The following is a 25,520-nucleotide window of genomic DNA, read 5'->3' on the forward strand; positions in this document are numbered from 1 at the left end:
TATATATATAGGTTAGGAAATTCTTGGAGGAGCGATATTGCTTCGTCTTTTTGAAAGACTTACTGAGACTTTCAGCTGATGTGTAAATTGCTCAAAATATATACGATGGTACATTGTGCCCTTCGAATAGAAAATGCCTAAGTTCGATTCTCATCATGACGGAAGGAATCTTTATATGGACTTTTTTTCAACTGAAGGTGAGTTAGCCGATCTCATATGGAGGTAGCAGGGTTTTACTCCCGGAAACTCGGGTTTTTCATCCCACATACAGACAAATCAGCCCTTCAGAACACACAATTTACAGACAACAAATACTAGCTGTGGTGGTGGACAGCAGATGGCGCTGATGTAGATGATTTGTAGTAGAGGTTCGGTGTTAGTGGTGGAGACGGAGAGTTGTACAATAGGTGTCCTCCCGTGATGAGTCTACGGACTCCTTGGAGGTGTCACGAATAATAATAATAATAATAATAATAATAATAATAATAATATGTCATAATTAACCAGTAACAATGCCGAGTGGGTTTGCAGTTGCTTATAACATTTCTTTTTTCTTCCCCCACCCTCCTTTGTGTCTTAGGTAACGATGTAATCTTGATATATACTGTATCTCAACAGCTATAAAGTAAGTTACAAACCGATTGCTGCCATTTGAGGGCGTTCTGGTTCCCAAGGTATTGTAGTAGATATTATCTCATGTGTGCCAAAGTTGGGGTAGCTTTGGAGTAACAGTCAGAGAGGTTATAGCTTAGATTATATTAAGATAGACCGGACTGATGACAATTTCTGTCGATTCAGCAGTTCTTCTCTCAAGCTTATCATAGCATTGAAAACGTTTCCTGATTTTTCCTCCCATTAATTTATCCCAAATTACTGGGAGAGTGATAGAATCTTCATCATCAGGGTTAGCAGAATTAAGAACGTGATTAGGTAGAGCGGTGGCTGTAGTTCTGTCGTAGGTGACATCTCTCATTCGCAGTGGCGCACCCAGAGGGGGGGGGGAAGGGGTTCCGTCCCCCTAAAGAAAAAGAGAAAATTCACAAGAAAATTTTCCAAAAATATTTTCCTAATTAAAATTATTATTTTTTAGTTATGTTGTGTCGTGTCTTCTATTTCTATACTACTTATGAATTAGCGTTCATTGCAGATGCTCAGTCATAGGTCGTATGCGATGCTTAGTGTGTATTCTCAAATCATCTACCCCCCCCCCCCCCCAAGATTAAATCCTGAGTGTGCTACTGCTGCCCAAGACTCAATATATTCACCTTTTATTAGTGCGCTGATGGTTTATGGTTTCATTGGCCTGACAGCTGTTTAAAATTATTGGTTCTAATCAGAGACCAGCCAGAGAGACCTTAAAAGGGCATAAAACTCTCTGCTTATATGTTAGGCCTGCCTGGTTAGCGTGTCCGCGCTCCAGACAAGAGGCCGTGGGTTCGAATCCCCCCCATGGGCATGAATGTTTGTCATTGTCCTACAAACTTCATGTGGAAAGGGAATCTGCGACCCTACCACTTATTCTAGCAGAAGACATTGCCAAAACCATGTGAGGTACGGCAGTGACCACACGGCGTCTACGGATCAAATGTGAAAAAAATATTATATGTCAGAAAGTAAAATTTCATACGTGAACTCTCAGTAACTGCATAATCCAAGGCAACTCCAATGCCGAAGATTATTTTCTCATAAGCTCTCTGGTAAATTTCTAACCCTTTAAGTTTCTTTCTATATTTGGTTATAAAACGTGAATGGATTCATAATTTCCTCTATTTCTCTATCTTATATATATGGGAAATTGAAGCCTTTTGCTTATATGAGAAATTATAAGAAATTTGAGTTATAGAGGGCAAATTTAATCATTTGAGAGTATTAATTTTAGCACGTAATTGCTTATTAATGGTGAAAATGGCAGGTGAATTGTGAAAGTTAAAAGATACAGTATTAGTAATAAGTTTTATTTAGCAAACACGAGATGGCAGCTCTATTCCAATAGTAGTGGAAAGTGAGTGGTTGCTGGAGTCAGTACGTGGCTTCATAGAAGATATTTAGGTTGTATGTTTTATAGTTATTTATAAACTTCGTTTTGTTTATATATTTATTTTTAAATAAAAGTTTGTAGCGATCGTAACGTACTGTTTGCGCAGAATTTGTGCAATGTATATTCCTACTTGAGAATACACATATTTATAAACACACGCAGAAAGTAACATATGAGCTACTCAGTATGTTTTTTTGTAGGTATTATGAAACAGTTGAGAGTTTTTATAGAGAGAGTTGAAGGATGGGTATATAGAATAGCTTCTGAATTTTGCCACACATCCTGCCTATGTTTCTGACGTATTTACTTGGTTTATATGAAGTATCAGTTTATAACCGCGTGCTATATTTTTCAGCGTAACGACTAGAGGCTATAATTCACAATACTGTCATTCTACTTGTCACTTAGCAATGTGAAGGGCATTATCTGTAGCTCTAACCGAAATATCATATTAAATAATGTCATGGTTTTGTCTTATTCTTATTTGGTGCGAATATATTTTGAAGTAGTAGAGATTCAGAATATATAGCATGCTCGACCAGTTGTTTTATTGCAACATATTTGTAGTGTGCTGATGTGAAATTAGGACCACTGGATTCATTGCATTCCTCTCATAGTTTCTTATGGTATTCTGCTAATATTAGATTTAATGCTTCTATTTGCGCAATTCTTCTTGGTGAAAATGGTACTGTTTCTAATGGCCTTCTTACCATATTGACAACTGGTATTCTTTGAAGAAGAAAAAAAAAAACTGTGTGGATAGCAACATTTTCAACACACCAGGAGTGTGGCAAAAAGACACTCTGGTAATGATTGTGAGGAAGAACACAGAAGAAGAAAGGGGGGGGGAATTGCAGAAGATATACTAAACCAAAAAAAAGAAACAAAGATAGAACTTCTATTTCATACAGTACCCTAATATGCATTTTATACCAGCTTGTGCATAGATTGCATCTCCACTTCCCAATTAGCAGGCTCTGGGTTGAATCTTGATGTAGTTACAGGCATTTCTGAATTGATATGCACACACACACACACATACTAGGGGGAGGCTCTGGTGCCTACAGTGCCCAACTCCCTGAGTTCCGGGCTGGTAAGACAAAAAACGTGACATAAAAAAGTTTGAAATTTTGGCTTATCTTTTTATATAGAGAGAATATATATATATATATATATATATATATATATATATATATATTATCAAGGGGGCCAAAAATGGTTTTGAACCAAAATAAAGTGTTCCTCTCCCAACAATTCAAATTAAATGTTTTTTTATTTTTTTTCTCTAATTGCACAAATTAATAATCCTGGATAGCAATTTTTTTATCCACCCAGATAGGAACAACTTACTTGTTTCTCTGAAGATATTCTAGGTTAGAGCAAAAAATTTCACCCCCAGAAAATAATGCTCTATCTGGGGAAAAAAAAAAAAATATATATATATATATATATATATATTATTTATATATAATATAAATAATATATATTATTATTATTTATATATAATATATATATAAATAATATAAATATATACATAGATATTATAGCCAAACTGAGAAGTCCATCCTCCTGCATCTTGAAGAACATCAGAGAGACATCGCTTATAATAGAACCAGAGCAAGCGCCCTTTCAAGCTATGTCCTGTTCTCAGTGAATGCAAATAATGAAGGCCGCCAACACAAAATAGTCTTAAATACAACATCAAACATTCATATATGCCATGATGAAGTAGAACACTGCATAGTTGAATCCAAAGAAATTATCCTAGACTCTTCTCACATAAACAGTAACCTTAGTTATAGTTTGGCAGACTCGCATAGCTCTGCTATCAGATACTGGTGCACTTATGAAGTCACATGCTCACATATGCCTAACATTAGAACTTTAGCTTCAGCTCAAACTTAATTCCAATTCATGGTCTGTTATTGTAGTGGCACAATGTTTCTTTAAGGTGTTTTTTATGTTTGCTTTTAATGTTCTCATGCCTGAAGAGGTCAGCATTCCGACAAAACATGTTGTGTGTTAAATTAAATTAATTTGTTTTTTCTAATTCTGAGAATTCAGTGAGTAAATAATATGAACATATATATATTTTTTAGTATTTTTTTTTTCTTGACTATTTAGTAGAGCCTGTGTAGCTCTGGAAGTGATGTTTGCACTCCTCAGCATTAGACTGCCCAAAGAAAGTGCATCGAGAGTTCGATTCTGGTTGCCAAATAAAGGAACTTTTTCTAAGCCTTGTTTCCAACTGGTTTTCTCAAGTTACTTGATCTCTCACACAGGCATGCTTTTCATCCCGTAAACTCAAGAAAAATCGACTGTAGAAAACACACTATTTTCAGACATTAAAAATATTATTTTTTTTAATATTAACTTGTTAGTCATCTCTTATTATGATAGTGAAAAAAATGATGCAAAAATGGTATTTCTTTATTTATTGTTACTATCCACAAGGAAGGATAATATTAATAATTTAAATTTATTGAAATACAAAAAAATTGTAGCATTGGATGAACTTAAGAGAGGAATTAGGATAGGTTGTAGATTGATCAGTACTCTGAGGTATGCTAATAATATATTGAACCTTTGTAATGAAAACGGAAAAAACTAGTACAAATTCTTGACAAAGTTAATGAGATCATTAAGAACAGAGGACTTCAGCCCAATCCTAGGAAGAAAAAAGCTATGACTCTCAAAGGAAATACAAACAGGGAAAGTGTACCTTAATGGAGAAAGAATTGAGGAAGTCGGCAAGTTCAAGTATTTGGGATTCATTATTAACGTGAAGAATTGCTGTTTAGATGTCAGATGAAGATTAGGAATGGCTAAAACAGGTCTAAAATTTGGAAGGATGATTTATCACCATAGAAACAAAGTTGAGGATTATGGATGCAGTTATTTTTCCAACAGCAACTTATAGATGTGAGACTTGGAGCCTAAAGACGTCTGATAGAAAAAGGATAGTTGCTTTTGAGATGTGGTGTTACAGAAGGCTGTTGAAGATATCATATACTGAAAGGTGGACAAATGGATTGTTGCTAGAAAGGATCAGTAGAACTTTAAGGCCCCTTAAGGATATTGAAAAAAAAAAGTCGCAGTACTTTGGGCACATTGAAAAGATGGGAGGCGGATTTCTCAGAACAGCAATAGAAGGTCTACCTCCTCCTCTCTTTCCAGGAACTTATATAAGCCTCGAAAAAGAGGAAGGGGTAGACTGTCAGGTGGATGGCGTGTGTGTGATCTTCATAAAGTTGAAGCCTCCAGAAAAGCATATAACAGGACCACCTGGCAAGGACTGGTGTGGCACATCACTGAGCATCTGGGTGACCATATGGTCTGTTGATGTCCAATGAATAATGGATAGAAATAAAATAAGAGTTTTATTTATAATTGAGAAGATATAAGCAGTGTGTATGTTTTGTTATGGATTTTAAAAATTTGTTATGGTTTTTTTTTTTTTTTTTTTTTCAAATGGAGCATTATTTTCTGAGAACAAAAATTTTTTGTTCCAAACCAGAGCAAAAAAAGAAAAGAAAAAAAATCGTTCCTCTGGATTAAGTAAATCCTCGAAGAAGTAAATCCTTGAACCGAAACATCAAAAGTTTCAGTAGGATAGAAATTTATTATTATTATTACACCCTCCATGGAGTCAGCAGACTTATCGTGGGAGGTTCATTCAACTGATAACATATGTATCATACTGAATCTTAAAATCCTTAACACTCCTAGCATTACAACATATTATGGTAATGCATTCCATTCACTGACAACTCTCTCTGTAAAATATCTCCTTCCTTGCACTCCTCTTCACCGCACCACTCTTATATTAGTTCCAGGGATGGTCTCTGGTTCTCCCTTCTCACCTTCTATGCTTTTTATAATCCCCTCTCAATTAATCTGATCAAATCATCTCACTATCTTAAACATCTATCATATGCTTCTTTTCCTCCTATCTACCAAAGTCTGCAATCAACATTTCTTCAACCTCTTTCCATATTTACCAAAAAAATTTATCATTTCACTCCCGAATAATTGTCTGAGGATCAAAATGGATTTGTTATTTGGATATTTATCTCAATCCCTTGTGTGTGCATGCGAGAGAGAGAGAGAGAGAGAGACGAGCACAATATAAGTATGGCTACATGTCTTAATCATAAATTTGCTTGAACCAGTAGGTTGTAGGTTTGAATTCTACTACAGATAAGGATAGTTTGCAAATGTTTTTAGGTGGTAGATAAATTTCATTTCCCAATGTGAGACCTACTTATTAGAATCCTAAAGTAGCTTGAAAAAGTCCTGTGTTGTTCTCTAGAGCAGAGTTTCTGGATTATGTAACCCTAAGCTGTCTATAGAAATGCACTACAAGTATACAAACCTAGGTGAGTGAGATTAACATATATATTATTATTATTATTATTGACCAATCAGCATCTCAGGAATGGTGGTGAAGATTTTGGAATCTTCACCACCGCTCCCCTGTCGCTAATGCCCCCAGTTCTGGGCTAGTAAGCCGGTTCTCTGAGCTGGTAAAATGCAGGGGCGAATGCTTGTCTTGAAATTCATGCTTGCTCTTGTTATCATTCAGGAAATGAGAGGTGTGATTGAAATCTGATTATCGGAATAAGGAATTACATATAACCCTCATATAACGCGGATGTTAGGTTCCATAGAAATGCTGCATTATAAAAATCGCATTATGCAAGACTCAGATCACATACAAAAAGTAGGGTTATGTTTCGAAATTGTTTTTTTTTTTTTTTAAATTATATAAACAACAATGACATATCCAACAAAAATATATTTTTATTTAATTCAGGTAATTCAAGTAAGTTAAGAAAACATATAAACTATGAACACAAATACATAGTATAAAGTTATAAAAATTACATATTGTAATTAAGCTTCATTGCACGTAATGCATAAATATTTTAGGCGAAATAAAAATAAGTGCATATTTTAATCTTTCATAGCACGAGGATTTGAGGATCGGTTAATAAACGTTAGTTTTGTCATGTAATCACCTGATGCATTACTACAAAACAGTAGAGTAATTCTGTCTTTGGAAACTTTGAATCCAGGAGCTGATCTTTCATTTTTCGAAATATAGGTGGTGCGTTTTGGCATATTTTTCCAATATAACCTGGATTCGTTAGCATTGAACACCTGGTTTGCATTATAAATGTTTATAAACTTTGAGAGTTTTGTGTTTAATAAGATTTCCATCCAAAGGAATTTTATTTTGAGTGCATCTTCTTTCCAAATCATTAGAGATTTCTTCATTTTTCTCTTAGAAAATTGCGTATACAAGCAGCGAGCTTTGCACTTACCGTTGACCCAGCAGTAAACACTTCCTCATATTTTATGTTCATTGTGTTTGATTGTTTGAATTCTTGATTCATTTAAATTCAAAGTCCTTACAACAACTGGTTTTTCTCCATTTTTCAACCGATCCGTGATTTTAATTTTTTTTCTTCGAGATGAATTTTCTTTTCAATATTTATTTTTTTCCCTTTCAATGCAATTTGTGGCCATTACTATAAAAATAATTTTTTTACATAAAAAATCATTACATATTAATTATGCATGTAACTCACCAGAAAATAAAGTGCTCATCTTGAGATAACACACTTATGATTTTCGATGTGCTTTCCTGGCAGAAAACGAAGACAAGTTTCAACAATAAACACTTTACACGGTATACAATTGACGTACATGCGTGCTAAAGGGTGTTTACCCTAATATAAATTTGCTACTTATAACTACCTGCGCGATACGGGCAGACACAAATTTAACGAAGATAAAATTTGATTTTTAAGTCACGCAGTGAAAAATATATGAAAAGATAAAGGGTTACTACGATTTCTAGACTCTGTTTTTGTCAAACCGAGTTGTATAAGTGGCGCGTTGAACAAAGGTTACTACAATTTGTAGACCGAATTATATTGAAACCGCATTGTATGAGTACCGCGTTATACGAGGGTTACCTGTACTGACCATTTAAAACTATATATTTAGAAATTTATGTACATTTAATCATACAAATATATCATTTATTTTACAAATGATATTCTATATTTTTCAATTTAGCTACTCGAATACAAATTCTACCCTACGGTTCTTCTTTATGAACTGGTCAATAACATCGTCATAAAAAGTTGGTTATAACTTAATTTTCCCAAGCAACATGCACACTTGTAAAGGCTACTGAAGATCACTGGCTAGAGCTACGTTGACTGCATATGACCTGTGTTTAAGCAACAGAGTGAGATGACGTGAAATGGCTATGCATGCATATGAAATCACAGTGCTGCTGCAAGGACCTGTAAGCTCCTACAACCGAGCAAGCATCGGCCTTTGATACACAGTGCAAAGCTCAATTATTGCCACGCAAGCTTAAGACGTCTTCTGGTTATAAAAATAGAAGCCTAAATGGAATACTTATAAATGCATGCATTTATTAACAAATAAAGAGTACTTCTTTCTTAATCAATGAGCTTGCATAGCAAGCATGGAGAATTCGCTACTGGTAAGCTGGTTATTTTTGGATCAGATGTTCGGAGCTTGCTCCACCTTTGCCACAAGTCACCTTGTTGTTGCACTACTTCCGAGTTGCCCTCATTTTGCACTACTTGCTAAGATTTGAAAACAGCCATTTTTGTTCAATATTAGCTGTGTCTTATATAATTAAAAATATCTATAAAAATAGTGCAACGTTTAATATTTTTCTATTAAAAAAATTTATTATATAAAAATAGTGCATTAATATTTTTCTATTTAAAAAAATATATATATTATTTTCCTTAAATTTTTTATATAAAAATAATTACACAACTCACACCAATATATGTTAAAAATATATGTTATATTATATGCTGGACAAAAAACGTGACATAATGTAAAGGGGGGGCGGTGGCTGGCCTCTATAATCTTATATCTTATTTTATCTTATCGACTGTGGCATTGTAAACGTTTCGGTTTCCTTTACTTATATATCCTGGGATGCTTTACTTATATATATATCCAGGTGATGCTGCAACACTGTAATATATCGTCACTTAATTTTTTTACGTTCCCCTTTTTATACCCTACATTCCTACCTTCTGTATTCTATACTCCTACCTGAGAGCAATGGAAATATTTATTTATATTTTTGACTGTGCCATCCATGCCTCGATATGGTGCAAGAAATATAGTACTTCCAGTAGGTTATTAAATCTTTCGCAACAAAGTCTCTTTATCATCCCCAAGTTATCAATTTGCTTTGCAGTCCTGGCCCTTTTCTCACTTACTATTTATATCAATGTTTTCTCACTTAGGTTCGATTTTTATTTTTTTGAATCAGTGCATTGCAAAAGACAAGAAAATGAGACCAAACCATTATGTACTAATATATAAACAAAATTTAATTACTGATATAATAGTTGCTATACAATACATGAAATCAAAACTTCATTCATACAAGAAATTCATTAATCTTGAATAGTTACTCAAATGTAATACTTAGTGAACTCTTATTTTTTTCTAATTAAATCTCAGATAATACATTCTATATCACAAATACTAAATATTATTCACACAGAACAAGAAGTTTCTAGGTGTGCATTAACAATCGTAATTAGTCATCAACCATGCACCACACACACACATTATATGACTCTTAGATTCTCATCTTAAAGACTTAGTTAATTGAGTGATAATCACTCAATTAACTAAGTCTTTAAGATGAGAATCTATGAGTCATATAATGTGTATGTGGTGCATGGTTGATGACATATATAGAATGCATAATCACTCAATTAACTAAGTCTTTAAGATGAGAATCTGAGTCATATAATGTGTATGTGGTGCATGGTTGATGACTAATTATGATTGTTAATGCATGCCTAGAAATTTCTTGTTCTTGTCAATGATATTTAGTATTTGTGATATAGAATGCATTATCTGAGAATTTAATTAGAGAAGAAAATAAGAGAATTCACTAAGCAATGCGTGTGTTAATTTAATTGCTTATTATTTCATTCCCTTTGATTAAAACAGCTCTATGATGTGATAATAAGCAATTAATTAACACACATTAATTAAAGGAAATCTTGATTAGCCCAATCCTTCCTAGGGAAATTAACTACGCTCACTTTAAACTCAATAATAATTTTTACACAAATCTACAAGCATTTCATGTACCTTAAACCATTATTTTTCTATATTAAATAGTTCAGCAGTTCCTTGAGGGGAATTCTCTTAAATCACAAACATAAAATAATTAACATTCAGACTCACGTGGGTCTCTGACTGTCTTGCATACGCCTTCCCTCCTTATTTCTTTTCCTTTTCTTTTCTGGGGCTTGAGGGGTTTCTTCTCCATTCTGTGTTTTCTTCTTTTCCTTGATGGGAGTCACATGGCACTATCAAGGGATCGCGTCAGCCATCGGGATACTGGATAGGTTTCTCCCAGCATCTTGAACTGACCGGCGAGGAACTGTGTAGATCGGTGGGCATGCACATACTCAAACAGAGCTGCAAGGCTTGAACCAATACGGCAAGATTTCCCCTTAGACTGTAACTGCTGGTTTATCCTTGGCTTCGGACTGGAAACTCTCTTTGTGGACGGACTCCCATCTCTCCCCCTCCGAAACTAATCAGCACCTCTCCTTCTCAACCTCTTGTGGACAGATCACGCAAGATGAAAACAGGAAGCCCTTCTCAACAAAATTCCAAGCCTTATATTCTCAATACCCCTGCACTTTGGGTTAAGTTTATTGGACCCCCAAATGTCCCCATACATGTCTTGTGCGTAGTTACAAGAACCCCGTACAACAGCACGTGACTGGCAGTTCTCGAACTTTTGCTGACAAATCCTATTCTTCCCCTTTGATGTCCTTAATCCGGCTATGTTGCCTACGGGACTTTCCGACTGATGGGGGCTGTCCCTTTTCAATACTGACCTTGAAGGTCACCTACTACAGGACTCGTAAATACGTTTCAAAAGGAACTGCCGACTTACAGACACTATCCTTGGTTTCGAACATCCAACTTCTGCTCTTAAACAATGAGTGAGTTAATTCCCTTTGGGCTTATTTTGATCTTTATACAAAGTTTAAACATACAAAACATAGATACATTATATACAAGATTTTTAAGGTGTGTTCCTACAGTAAAAATTGATGTACTAGAGATTTTATTAATTTTTGTAACATCGAGTTTTTACAATAGAAACATTTCAAATTTCGGCTTATCTTTTTATATATAGAGAGAGTGGATATATATATATATATATATATATATATATATATATATATATATATATATATATATATATATATATATATATATATATATATAAGTTAAATTGACATAAGGAGAACCATATACTAGTATAGAAATGCACAATCTCAAACAGTACATCAGTAAATGAGATAAAAAAAGAGAAGAAAGGTAGGCCTATCTTAAATAGCACCTCTGCCCTCATCTCATTAGGAAACCCTCATTCACATTTGTCTATCAGTGCATGAGTTTTCTAGAGGGATGGGGGAAGCTGGATTTAACCATATTTGTTATCATTGGTGTATTCTATGAAGGCTCCATGTTGGAGGTTTAATGGAATATTATCAGCACTGAGAAAGGATTGAAACCAATTTTAATGCTTCCAGTATTTCGTCTCAATCACAGAGACATCTTCAGGGATTCCAAATAACTTTCTGTAACAACACACACAAATACAATAGAATGATAAGTAAAACAAGTGAGTGAAACTAAAGACCTATCTAGGTGGTGTGCCCTCTATGGACATTTGCAGGGGACCTAGGATGTAAAGCGGGATCTCTGATAATTAATGTTTTCCAAATTTTGGGAAGTTTTATACAACCGTATTTGTTTAAATTAGGTTGATTCCTGAGTGCAGATTCAAAGAACAGTCTTTCTTTTTTGAATTTACTATGGTGGAGCATGGTGGTTTTTTCCCAGGAAATCCTGCGGGTTGTATCCAAAACATGGTCTGCAAGGCCAGATTGACCATAATCATGATTGCAGATGTATGACTTGTGTTCTTCTAACCGGATGGTTGCTGATCTGCCTGTCTGTCCAAATAAGCCAGCTTACATTCCTGTAACAAGGTACTCTATATACTCCAGGCACTGAGAGAGAAGGGAGCTGATCTTTGGTGGAACGGATAAGGATAGCAAGTTTACGGTAAGGCTTAAAAGCTGTATGGAGGTTGTACTTTTTTAACGATCTGGCCCTTTTTTTCTGATGTGCTATGGATGTAAGGTACGATGATGGCATTTCTGAAGTCCTTCTGAAGAGATGGTCGGGGAATGGGGAAGGAATTGATTCTTTTTTGAATTCTGTAATCACTGTAGCCATTGGAAAGGAAGGTGTTGTGTGTGTGTGTTTGAGTTCGGTTGAAAGGGCAGTTTCACTGGAACAAAGACTGTGGGCTCTATTGGTTAGAGTTCTAATAATGCTATATTGTTGAGAGGGGTGGTGGAAAAGTTGTGGATGTATCTGCCTGTATGAATAGGTTTTCTATGTATACAGAGAAAGAAAGGTTACCATTAGGAAGGTGTGATACTAAGATGTCTAGGAAGGGTAAACTATCATTATTTTCCTTTTTCCATTGTAAACTGGATTCTTGGATGTAGGCTATGGAGGGGACTGAGGAAGGAGTCTAATGTATCTGGGCCATGAGGCCAAATAGAGAACACATGATCTACATATCTTGGCCAGATAGAAGGTTTTAGAGTGGAAGGGTCTCAGGCTTGTTTTTCAAACTTTTCCATGTAAAAATTGGCAAGAGCAGGTGAGAGGGGGGGGGAAACCCATGGCATTTCCCTCTATCTGTTTGTTGATTTTGTTCTTCCAAGAAAAATAACCAGAATTGATGGCAAAGGAAAAGAGTTCTAAGATAAAAGAAGGAAAAACGTTTTTTAAGAGTGTTAAGCAGGGCCGGTTTTATCATTAGGCGAACCTAGGCAATCGCTTAGGAGCGCTAAAATTTCGGGGCTTATGTTTGTGTGAGTATGACAAAATATATATAGAGAGACAATGTATAGGGCACCTAAATTTTCTTTGCCTAGGGGCATCAGATACTCTTGGCCCGGCACTGGTGTTAAGATGTCATTTAGGGGAATATTGGTAAACAATGAGATAATGTCAAGCTGATCTGTATTATTTAAAGTAAGATTTTCAATTAAATTTTTAAAGGGGGTAGAGTTTTTTACATAAGACGTGAAAAGAATAAACTCTATCCACTTCAAAAATTTAATTGAAAATATTACTTTAAATAATACAGATCAGCTTTGACATCATCTCATTATCTACCAAGATTTCCCTAAATGACACCTTAACACTCTTAAAAAAAGTTTTTCCTTCTGATATCTTAGAACTCTTTTCCTTTGCCATCAATTCTGGCTATTTTTCTTGGAAGAACAAAATCTATACAGGGTACTGCCATGGATTCCCCCACTCTCACCCCCCTCTTGCCATTTTTTAGATGGAAAATTTTGAAAAACAAGCCTGCTCTAAAACCTTCTATCTGGCTAAGATATGTAGATGATGTGTTCTCTATTTGGCCTCATGGTCCAGACACATTAGACACCTTCCTCAGTCACCTCAATAGCCTACATCCTAGAATTCGGTTTACAATGGAAAAGGAATTCCTAATGGTAACCTTTCTTTCTCTGTACATAGAAAACCTACTCCTTCAGGCAGATGCATTCACAACTTTCCCACCACCATCCCTCTCAACAATATGGCATTATTAAAACTCTAACCAATAGAGCTCACAATTTTTGTTCCTGTGAAACCGCCCTTTCAGCCGAACACATACACAACACCTTCCTTTCCAATGGCTACAGTGATTACAGAATTTAAAAAATAATCAATTTCTTCCCCATTCTCCGACCATCTCTTCAGAAGGACTTCAGAAATGCCATCACCATACCTTACATCCGTGGCACATCAGAAAAAATAGCCAGGTTGTTAAAAAAGTACAACCTCCATACAGCGTTTAAGCCTCGCCGTAAACTTACTACCCTTATCCATTCCACCAAAGATCAGCTTCCTCCTCTCTCAGTGCTTGGAGTATAGAGTACCTTATTCCTGTAAGCTGGGTTACTTCGGACAGACAGGCAGATCAGCAACCATCCCGTTAGAAGAACACAAGCCATACATCTGCATCACGATTATGGTCAATCTGGCCTTGCAGACCATGTTTTGGATACAACCCACAGGATCTCCTGGGAAAAAACCACATGCTCCATCATAGTAAATTCAAAAAAGAAACACTGTTCTTTGAATCTGCATCTGCACTCAGGAATCAACCTAATTTAAACAAATATGGTTGCATAAAACTTCCCAAAATTTGGGAAATATTAATTCAGAGATCCCTCTTTACATCCTAGGCCACCTGCAAATGCCCATAGAGGGTACACTAAGTAGATAAGACTTTAGTTTCACTCACTTGTTTTACTTATCATTGTATTGTGTGTGTGTGTGTGTGTGTGTGTGTGTGTGTGTGTGTGTGTGTGTGTGTGTGTGTGTGTGTGTGTGTGTGTGTGTGTGTGTTGTTACAAAAAGTTATTTGTAATCCCTGAAGATATCTCTGTGACTGAGATGAAATATTGGTAGCATTAAAATTGGTTTTAATGCTTTCTCAGTGCTGATAATATTGCATTAAACCTCCAATATGAATTCTTTACAGCATTTAAGCCTCAACACACGGATTTGTGAAGGCTGTGTGACTCAAGGAAAAGTCTCTCATATTTATGCTTGATTTGGATGTCTGCTAAATCTGGACAGTGGTAGAAATGGATGTACTCTTGGTGCTCCAAAATCCTTATGTAGACTGTCCTGTTTGTTTCGCTAAACAGGAATAAGAAGAAAAGAAAGGTTGCATCTGCAGGGTAGGTACATGGTAGAACCCAGTTAAACCCAGAGGTTCTCACTTGTCTTTAACATCCTTTTAAGATAAAGGATGTTAATTTCTTGTGGTCTGAAGTTGGTCAAAGATTGTATTTCTTAAGGATCATAGCCACCTTTCAGAAGTGCCACGAATTGCTGATGGATTTATTGTAGTCCGTGTGTGTGAAAGAAGGGTGGGGGATATGGGCTATTTTTAAAAATGATCTGGTGGTGGTTATAGCCATTAACCAAGCAGATATTATATATTGTTTTTTAGCTAATTGCTCTTGGGGGGACCCTGTAACCCCCTAGAGAGCACGTCCCCTGGGTGGCGGATGGGGGAGCCCACCATGTGTGTGTGTGTATGTGTGTGGTGGAGTGGTCCGAATATACTGAATAAGGACTCGTGGACCAACAGGGCCATAAAGGGCAATCATCTTGTAAGGGAAGCGGCACTCCCATGAACCCCTTGCTTGATCTATCCTCTCCTTCTTCTACTTTGAATAAGATCCACTTACTTTAATCTTTCTTATAAGGCCTTATCAGCCAACTCTTATTATTTTATGACCCTTATGCTATTAGAGTGCTTGAGGGCCATGAGGTCTTTTCATTTCTGGCCTTACAACTATGTCCTCTCTATAAACCTTACTATAATTCTTCTATAATCTACTCTTTCCCCCTTCAATATACCCTATTCCTCCTATGGGTTTAAATTCAGAAGAAGGCTAGTTCAGAAGCCTTAAGGTAGCAGCCCTACCACTGAACTATTCCATCATCAGGCTAGTCCCCTGACATGGAGAACATAATTCTACTTGTAAGCTGACAGAAAAAGATAATCGGATTGAATCTATGGGAAACGACTCTGGAATGGAAACAACAAAATATAATACACATAGCAAACTGGAATGTAAGAGGAATAGAATATAAAGAAATAGAATTAGACCAATTATTAAATGAAAGAAGTTTTAAAATAGCAGTAATCACTGAAACAAAAAAGAAATTAAAAGGAACTATGAGAACCAAAAATTTTAATGTGATATACAGTGGAGTCGACAGAGACCAAAGAGCATAAGCAGTAGTCATGATTTGGATTCATAACTCCCTTTCAAAACAGTTAAAACATTATAAATTATGGATGAAAGAATAATAGAAGCTAGAATAAAAATAGATAGAGGCTATTTAACAATAATTGGTTTATATGCCCCAGAAGGAGGAAGAGAACAGGATGATATTGATTTTTATAATCAGCTACAAAACATATAAAATAAAAATAATTACGTAATTTTAGTAGGAGACTTAAATGTAAGAATTGGAAACACGAAAATTAATAATAATATAGGAATACATGGAGAACATACTCTAAACAGGAATGGTAAAAAATTGATTGACTTTGTAGTTTATAATAACCTAAAAATAATGAATTCTTTCTATAAACATAAAGACATACATAAATATACTTGGCAGCAAGAGGATGGAAATCAATATTAGATTACTTTATATTAAATGAAAAGACATCAAAATTTTCACTAGATGTTAGAGTTCATAGAGGATATGAAATAAGCAGTGACCACTTCCTTGTTAAAATAAAATTAAGATTACCACCTAAATGGCTACAAGTAACAAGAATAGAAAGAAAAATTGAAACATTTGTTTATAAAATTAGACTATTGAATGACACAAATGTACAATGGCTATATGAACAAAGAATTAACCAATATCTAGATAAAATAAAACAAAATGAAGAAATAGAATGGCTTAATATAAAAACGATACTAAATGCATCAGCAAATGAAAGCTTAGGAAAGACCAAAAAATCTAATAAAAGGAAAAAACTGAAGATCTGGGATGATACAATCAAAGAAATAATCAAAAAGAAAAAAGAAGCCTATCACAAATGGTTAAGCAGTAAAAGATTAGAAGATGAAATAGAATATAAAAGAATAAGAGCCATAGCTAAAAGAGAAGTCAGAAAAAGACATAGAGAATCATGGAACAAATTTGTTTCTAATTTAGAACATGATTTTTATAAAACAAGACCCAATGTATATAAGATTTTGAAACACTTAAAGGCAGATACCAAAGAAAACATAAAATTAAACACTGAATTTAAATTAGAAGAATTTCTAAATTACTACACAGGACAAACAAATATTTTAAAAAAGACAACTGGCAAACAATTAACGAAAATGAAAAGGAAATAACTAAAGAAGAATTAGGAATCAGCCTGAAAGAAACAAGAAACGGAAAATCACTTGGAGAAGATAAGCTAGGTTCAGAACTATATAAATACGCAGGAACAAGATTTAAAGAAAGACTTATTATTTTTAAATAAAATTTACTCAACTTGTATCCCCCCCAATGGAATGGAAAAAAGCAATTGTGATTCCAATCTTTAAAAAAGGTAATAGAGATGACCCTAAAAACTGTAGAGGTATCAATATACTAAATTCCTGTTACAAAATATATAGCAGAATCTTAAATAGCAAACTAATGAAATATTCCAAAAACTTTACTTTAGAAATACAGAATGGATTTAGAAAAGGATGATCATGTATAGACCCAGCCTTTTGCCTAAAATTAATAATAGAGAAAAGAAGAGAATACAATTTAGAAACACATATTGCATTTATTGACTTTGAAAAAGCATTTGACAAAGTTAAAAGAAACATATTAAAAGAAAGACAAATACCAAATAATATCCTAAAAGCTATCACAAGAATATATAAAAATAATCAAATACAAATAAGATTAAATCACGAGCTGTCGTATACGAGAGAGATAAACCAAGGGGGTCTGACAGAGATGTCCTCTCTCAGCAACTCCTTTTAATATCTACTTAAATGAAATAATAAAATGGAATAAAAATTTATATCAAGGAATTAACCTTTCTCCTACAATAAACTTAAACACTCTCCTCTTTGCCGATGACCAAATAATAATTACAAATTCTAAAGATAACTTACAGAAAGCTATTTTAGATCTAAATGAGATATCCAAAGATTATGGTATGATAATATCAACAGAAAAATCAAAAACTATGGCCTTTAAAGGACAAGATCCAGCAAGAACTAAAATAGTAATAGATATCAAGATCTTAGAACAGGTGAATTCATTTAAACTACCTAGGATGTATGATCACATATGAAAAAGATATAAATGTAAAAATTGCAAAATATTTAAAAATAACAGGTGTAATTAACTCTATATTTAAACCAAACCTAGTTCAAAAACAAACCAGGCTAAAAGTATACAATACATTAGCCCTACCAGTCTCTATGTATGGAAGCGAAATCTGGACAATAAAACAAAAAGACAAACAAAGATTAAATTAACAACAGCAGAAATGAAGTTGGGGTGCTTAAGGGTCAAAGCTGTATAACTAAGAGGAGACCTCCACATAGCCTTTAAAGGAATGCGGAGAACCGACCAGGGCGTCTGACCTAATGTCCAATCCTCACCTTCTCGTGGTGCACCCTGTTGGGTATCTACTTGGATACGAGGATGGGCTGGCAATTTGGGATTTAGCCAACCAAATTGTATTCTTATTGGTTAAACCAAAATAAAAAATGATGGTACAACATGACAAAATTTCATGCCGGCTGGGGTGTTGCCCGGTTAAACAAGGCCCCAGTTGTTTCACCAGCGAACCAGGGCGAACAGTGAAAGTCAGCTACTGGAACAAATCTGAAAACACACCCCAACTCAACATCACCAGAGTTAAAGATCGGTACTATCAACATAAGAAGCCTGAATGGCAAAGAAATGGAGCTAGCTGAGGAATTAGATAAGTACCAGATCGACATAATAGGGGTGACTGAAACAAAAAAGACAAAAACTGGTGAGATCTTTCTGAGCAATAAATACAAAATGTTATATTCAGGCAATGACAATCAAGGAAAAGAAGGAGTAGCCATAGTATTCAACACAAAATACGAGGCTAATCTTCTTGAATGGCAGTCAGTCTCAAGTAGAGTGAGCAATGTGGAAATATGAGAATGGGGAACTGGACAATGAGACTTATTTGTGCCCACAGAAGGTTCTACTAAGGTAGAAGTGGAGGAATTTTTTGAGGCATTAGAAAAAGCACTGACACAATGAAAAAGGAAAAGTTGGTCCTTGTTGGGGATCTAAATAGCAGAGTAGGAAATGATTGTGAGACATACAAAAATATTTTGGGAAAATTTGGAGAAAAGAGCAAAGCTAATAATAATAGCAAATATTTGTTGGATTTCTGCCCAGGCCATAGACTGGTTATTACTAACACCATGATCCAACATAAAAATGTGCACAAATTCACATGGAGAGAAGAGGCAAGGAATAAGAAAAGTCGCATTGACTATGTTATTGTTGATAGTGATGTTTTCTCCCTGGTGCAGGACACTAGAGTGTACAAAGGATTTGAAATTGGAAGTGATCACTATTTAGTCTTGAGCAGGATAAAATTGAATTTCATATTGAAAAGAATAACATGTAAGAAAGTTTTAAAGTGAATAAAAGTTGAGCAGCTCTCAGATGTGAACTGTAGACTAAAATACACAAAGATTATTGAAGAAAAAATGAAAGAGTTTGAGAACAGGAATCTAACCTTGGAGATTCAGTGGCAAGCCTTGAAGAAAGCCCTGATTGATTCAGCTAGAGAGGCATGTAGTGAAGTTGTCTGCAAGGATAGAAAAATTAGAACTCCATGGTGGACACAGGAAGTTAAAGAGGCAGTGAAGGAAAAGAAGAAAGCCTATCAAAAGTTACTGGCAAATAAGTCAGCTTGTGCTCTTAGAGAATACAGAGACACAAGCAAGAATGCTAAACACTGTGTAAAACTAGCTAAACAAAAGTCATGGGAGGACTTTGGCAAGAATATAGAAAATAAATATCAAGAAGGTGGCAAAATATTCTGGAGGTTGTTGAAGAAGCTTAGGAATGGAGGAAAGAGTGCTGTGAAAGGAGTTAGAGATGATAAAGGTGACATGAAAATGGGAGAAAAAGATATCCTTGGAGTATGGAGTAATTACTTTGAAAAACTGCTAAATGAAACAAGCAGTAATGACAGCACAGTGGTAAAAAACACTGACCAGGCATGCAGTCAGGAATACATATCCATACTTGAAGTAGAAAAAGCCATCAAAGGCTTGAAATGTGGAAAAGCAGCAGGAGTAGATGATATTCGACCAGAAATGCTGAAGTATGGTGGTATAAAAGTCTTACAGTGGCTGCACTGCATAGTTCAGAAAGCCTGAACAGAAGGACGAATTCCCAATGATTGGAGTAGAGCTCTCATAGTACCCATATATAAAAAGGGAAATAAAACTGAATGTGAGAATTACAGAGGTATTTCCATACTGAGTGTTCCTGGCAAGATCTATGCAAGTATACTTGAGAAACGGTTGAGAAGAATTGTGGAAGGAAAGCTTGGTGAAGAACAAGCTGGATTCAGGCCAAATAGAGGCTGTCAGGATCAGATCTTCACTTTACGAGAAATAGTCGAGAAAGCATGGGAATATAACAAAGATCTGTATTTAAGTTTTGTCGATTTGGAAAAGGCACATGACAAGGTGCCAAGAGAGAAGCTATTCAATACGCTACAGTTATATGGTGTCAATGGGGCATTATATCAAGCAATACTTAGTCTTTATTTGTGTTGTAAGTCAGCAGTTAGAATTGAAGGAAGTACAGGAAGATGGTTTAATGTTAAATCTGGTGTGAGACAAGGATGTACATTATCACCTCTGTTATTCATTATCTATATGGATCACATTATGAAGGAAAGTGGTATTAAACATGATATCAAAATGGGAGATGTTAATGTCAGCTCTTTGCTTTATGCGGATGGTTTTTGCAGAAAGAAGTATAACATCTTCTAAATAAATCCACTACAAGTCTGCAAGATTCTCTGACTAAATTGAATAACTGTTGTAATAGATATGGTATGAAGGTCAGCAATAAAAAGACAAAGACAATGAAAATAGGCAGAATCATTTAAAATGTCAACTGTGTTGTGTATGGAGAACCTGTGGAACAAGTAAAACATTTCAGCTACTTAGGCACGATTTTTAGTAAAGATGGTAAATTAAATATAGAAATCTTCTTCTTCTTTGAGTGCAATCTCCTATCGGAGGTTGGCGACTACCTTGGCACATTTTGAGCGATTCTCAGCTATTCTGAGCAGTCTCTCAGAGTTCATACCAGTCCACTGTCCTATCTATCTCCTATCAGAGGTCAGCGACCACACAAATTTTGAGCAATCCTCAGAGCTCAGTCCATTGTCTATGTCTGCCAGCCAAGATTTTCTTCGTCTTCCTTGTCCTCTTCTTCCATTTATCTTCCCTTTTATAATCAATTGAAGTATCTTATATTTTTCATTACGAAGTAGGTGACCAAGATATGCAGTTTTCCTTCTTTTTATGGTATCTAAAAGTTCACGCGATTTCCCCATTTGTTTCAGTACTTCCTGATTGGACGTTTTTGCTGTCCATGGGATTTTTAACATTCGTCTGTATAACCACATCTCGAAGGCTTCAAGTCTTTTTATTGATGTTGTCTTCAAGGTCCAAGTTTCTGCACCATACAGCAGCACAGACCATGCATAGCATTTAACCATGCGTGCTCTAAGTTTAAACTGCGGTTACACAGTGTTGATTTCATCAAGAGAAAATTTTTTCTTGCCATTTCAATTCTAACTTTTATTTCCGTTTCTGGATTGCAATCTTCATTTAACCAGCAGCCGAGATATTTAAACTTTGCCACTCTTTGTATTTGTTTCCTATTTAAAGAAAGTGCTAAATTAAGAATTGGTTTCTTACTTATGACCATGAATTTAGTTTTGGTGATATTTATTTTTAATCCCATTTTTTCACTCTCTGCATTTATTAGCTCCAAAAGATTTTGAAGATCCTGAATATTGTCAGCCAGAAGAGCTGTATCATCAGCATATCAGATGTTACTGATGATTTCACCATTTACACTAATCCCTTCCTTTCTTCCTTCCAAGACTTTTTGAAATATGGCTTCTGAGTAGATGTTAAAAAGAAGAGGTGACAGCACACATCCTTGCCTTACTCCTCGTTTGATGTTAATGGAGTCTGTAATAATGTCATCAACTTGAACAGATGCCTTTTGGTTCCAATATAAGTTTTCAATGATCCTGATGTCTTTACCATCTAATCCAGTTCTTTTTAATAATACAATCATTTTAGCATGTTGGACTTTGTCAAATGCTTTCTCGAAGTTGGTGAAGCAAATGAATATTACCTTGTTTTGGTCAATACATTTTTGAAATAAGATCTGAGAACAGAAAAGAGCCTCTCTTGTTCCCAAGCTGTTTCTAAAGCTGAACTGGGTATCACTGATGGTGTCTTCACATTTTCTGTATATTCTTTTTTGAATTATTTTCAGAAACATTTTGAGAACGTGACTCATTAGGCTGCTCATTCTATAGTCATTACAAGTTTTCGCATTTACTTTTTTAGGTAGCATGATGTAGGTCGACTGTAACCAGTCTTGAGGGATTATGCCTGTATCGTAGATCTAGGGCTTTACCATTTTTAGCTGAGTTCAATGCACATTCTACCTCTGATTTTAGAATGCATGGACCTTTCATATGTTCATAAGTATTTTCTGGGTTCTGTCTGTCATCAGTAAAGAGTTCTTCTATATATTTCACCCATTCTTGTATTTTGTCATCCTTTTTGGATATAATTTCTCCCTTTTTGTTTCGAAGGATACAGAATTGTTTTTTCTTATATATACCTGAGGTCTCTTTCATCTTTTTGTGTAGATTAAAATTGTCATGTTTTTCCTGTAGAATTTCTATTTCTTTACATTTTTCATTCATCCAGATTTCTTTTGCTTTTTTGATCTTGTGTTTAATAATTTTCTGAACCTCTGTATATTTTGTTGGATTATGATTTTTATATGATCTGCGTTGATCCATGAGAGAAAGAATTTCGTCAGTCATCCAATCTTTCTTTTTTACTGCTCTATTAGGACATAAGGTATTGGTACATTTCTCTATGAAGACAGATTTCAATTTGTCCCACGATTCATCAACCCTCATGATGTCATCATTCTTGATAAGTGCTAGCTCTTGATTCAGATCTTGACTCAATTTGCTTCTTATCTCTGTGTTTTTTAATTTTCCCAAATCAAACCTTTTTTGTTGATGTTTCTTAAGCATAGCTTTCAGTCTAAGTTGTAACTCTGCCACCAGTAGGTTATGATCAGAAGCAATATCTGCACTAGGATAGGTTTTTGTACTCTTTATAGAACTTCAAAATCGTTGATTAATTAGTAAGTAATCAATTTGGTTTCTGACTATATTCCCATTATTATCCTATGGTGATCACCAAGTATACTATCTTCGAGGTGGCAGCTTAAACCATGTGTTTGTGATTATTAGCTCCTCTTCCTGGCAGAATTGAAAAAGATGGTCACCTCTGTCATTTCTTGTGCCCAGTCCATGTTCGCCAACTACATCTCCACTTCTACCTTTCCCAACTTTAGCATTGAAATCACCCATGACTATGTTAATATCATGCTTTTTTGTATTTTTCATTAGTTCTTTTAATTGATCATAAAATTCTTCAATCTCGGTATCACTCTTGTCAGCAGTAGGGGCATAGACTTGTATAAGATTAACATTTAGTGGTTGTCCTTTCAGTTTTAATAACATCATCCTATCTGAGTAAGGGATGAAGCTCAACAGTGACTTATTGATCTCTTTGTTTATTATTATTCCAACTCCGTTTTGATGGTTGTTTTCACAACTTCCAGAGTGATACATTGTCATGTCATTGACTTGAGTTTTGCCTGATCCTGGCCACCTAACTTCACGCATTCCTAAAATTCCAATTTCAATTCTTTTCATTTCTTGGATAGCATTTCTTAGCTTACCTGCTTCATACAAGGTTCTGACATTCCAGGTTCCTAGTTTTACTGAGCGCACCATGTTGAGCCCGGGGATTCTTCGCACCCCTGTCCCATTTAAGGGACGCCAGTAACTCGGGGCCATTTGTGTAGATTTTTTCGCCATGGTGGTTAGTCTGGAGAGAGAATAGAGCAGTAATTTCTCCATTTGCTTTCTGCTCTGCAGTATTACAGACATACACAATAAACTGTATTGCCATCTGCAATTTTCTAATCACAAGCTTTACCGTCATCATGAGACTTCAACCTTGTGTTAGTATACTGACAAAGCTGCTTCCCTTTGCCAGAGGATTGAATCCTTTATTTTTCCTTGTAACCCTAGGTAGGGGGCCCTAACCGGATACTGACAGCCGGAGCCCCCTGAGCCCGTGTTGTTTATAGAGGTCTGCTCCTCTGAAGATTCTTCTGCACATTTCACTGTTGGGATACAAATCCTCTTCCACTGATTTGTCCGTTGTTCAAATAGCTGGGTCAGAAGTAAAACACTTGACCAAAGACTAGAGACCGCAGATAAGAGAGTTCTGAGAAAGATTATAGGCATGAATAGATGGCATCAATGGCAATATCATATTAAAAACGAGGATATTAGGAAAGAACTTGACATTGTCAGCATCCAGGAATGCGTTAGTAGAGCTAATCTCAGGTGGTATGGTCACTTAAACAGAATGGGCGAAGAAAGATTAGCAAAACAAGTGTTCTCTGCCAGGTTGGCAGCAAAACGACCCAGAGGAAGACCAAGATATAGGTGGATTGATACGGTACAAAGTGCCTTAGACGATAGAAATATAATATCTGATAATGTTGGAGTCTTGACAAGTAACAAACTGATTTGGAGGAAAATTGTAGATAGGAAGTTAGTAATGATGTAATTTTTTTCATGTAGTACTATCATATCCTGTACATCCCTTGAGGGTACATGGCAGGAATTTGATGATGATGATGAGAAATGAAATTTATGAGAAAAACTGCAAAGTATGCCCTATTTGATCACAAAAGAAATGAAGAAATTATGAAAGAATTAAACCAAGAACCAGTAATAGAAAAAATTAAAAAATATAAACATAAATGGATGGAATACGTTCAAAGAATGAAAACAGAAAGATTACCGAAACAAGCCTTAAAGTATAAGTCATTAGGAAAAAGAAAACCAGGACGTCCTCTTAAACGATTCAAAGATGACTTCTAAGGCCGGAACAGGCTATGCTAGGCCTAAATCCTTGATTTGAGCCGAGATTCAGATTAAACAATGCAGTCAAAGCCACTGCCATTCCTTAGCATTGTAATATTTATTTCTGTCCTGTCACTACTGCGCTATTGTAAACGAATGCTGCGCCACTGTAATCATATGTTATTATTTATTTATTACTTGTAATGTCTTTTGCTCTATACTTTCTATTTTCTCTATATCTTTATATATCGTTATTCTGATTTAGCTGTGCGCGCTTCCTCTCTCTCTGAATCTTTCTTGCTTGTATTGTATTATTACGTATATTTTTATCTACCCTTCGCACTATGGGTCTTATGCCTAAGATACTAGAAAATTTATTTAATTTAGACTGTGCCACTAATATCATTTAATTAGCATAAAACTCAATAATACGGCCGGAAGATTTCTCTCTCTCTCTAACACATTCAATAAAACTTTACACAAATAGTCGTGGTCTAT

At 35.3% G+C, this 25,520-nt stretch overlaps 1 protein-coding gene across 1 annotated transcript in view; it reads left to right on the top strand.

The window, feature by feature from the left end:
- The first annotated feature begins 1,930 nt into the window (after positions 1 to 1,930).
- The window catches only part of LOC150099733 (protein PRRC1-like), a 160,763-nt gene continuing 137,173 nt past the window's right edge, over positions 1,931 to 25,520 (top strand). Inside the window, exon 1 of the mRNA XM_090403998.1 lies at positions 1,931 to 2,049. The gene's annotated coding sequence lies outside the window, so the exon portion shown is untranslated. The remainder of the gene's footprint in view (positions 2,050 to 25,520) is intronic.

This window comes from Typopeltis vanoorti, chromosome 14 (genome assembly GCF_054136105.1).
Source record: "Typopeltis vanoorti isolate ZY-2024b chromosome 14, IOZ_Tvanoo_1.0, whole genome shotgun sequence".
Lineage (NCBI taxonomy): Eukaryota > Metazoa > Arthropoda > Arachnida > Uropygi > Thelyphonidae > Typopeltis > Typopeltis vanoorti.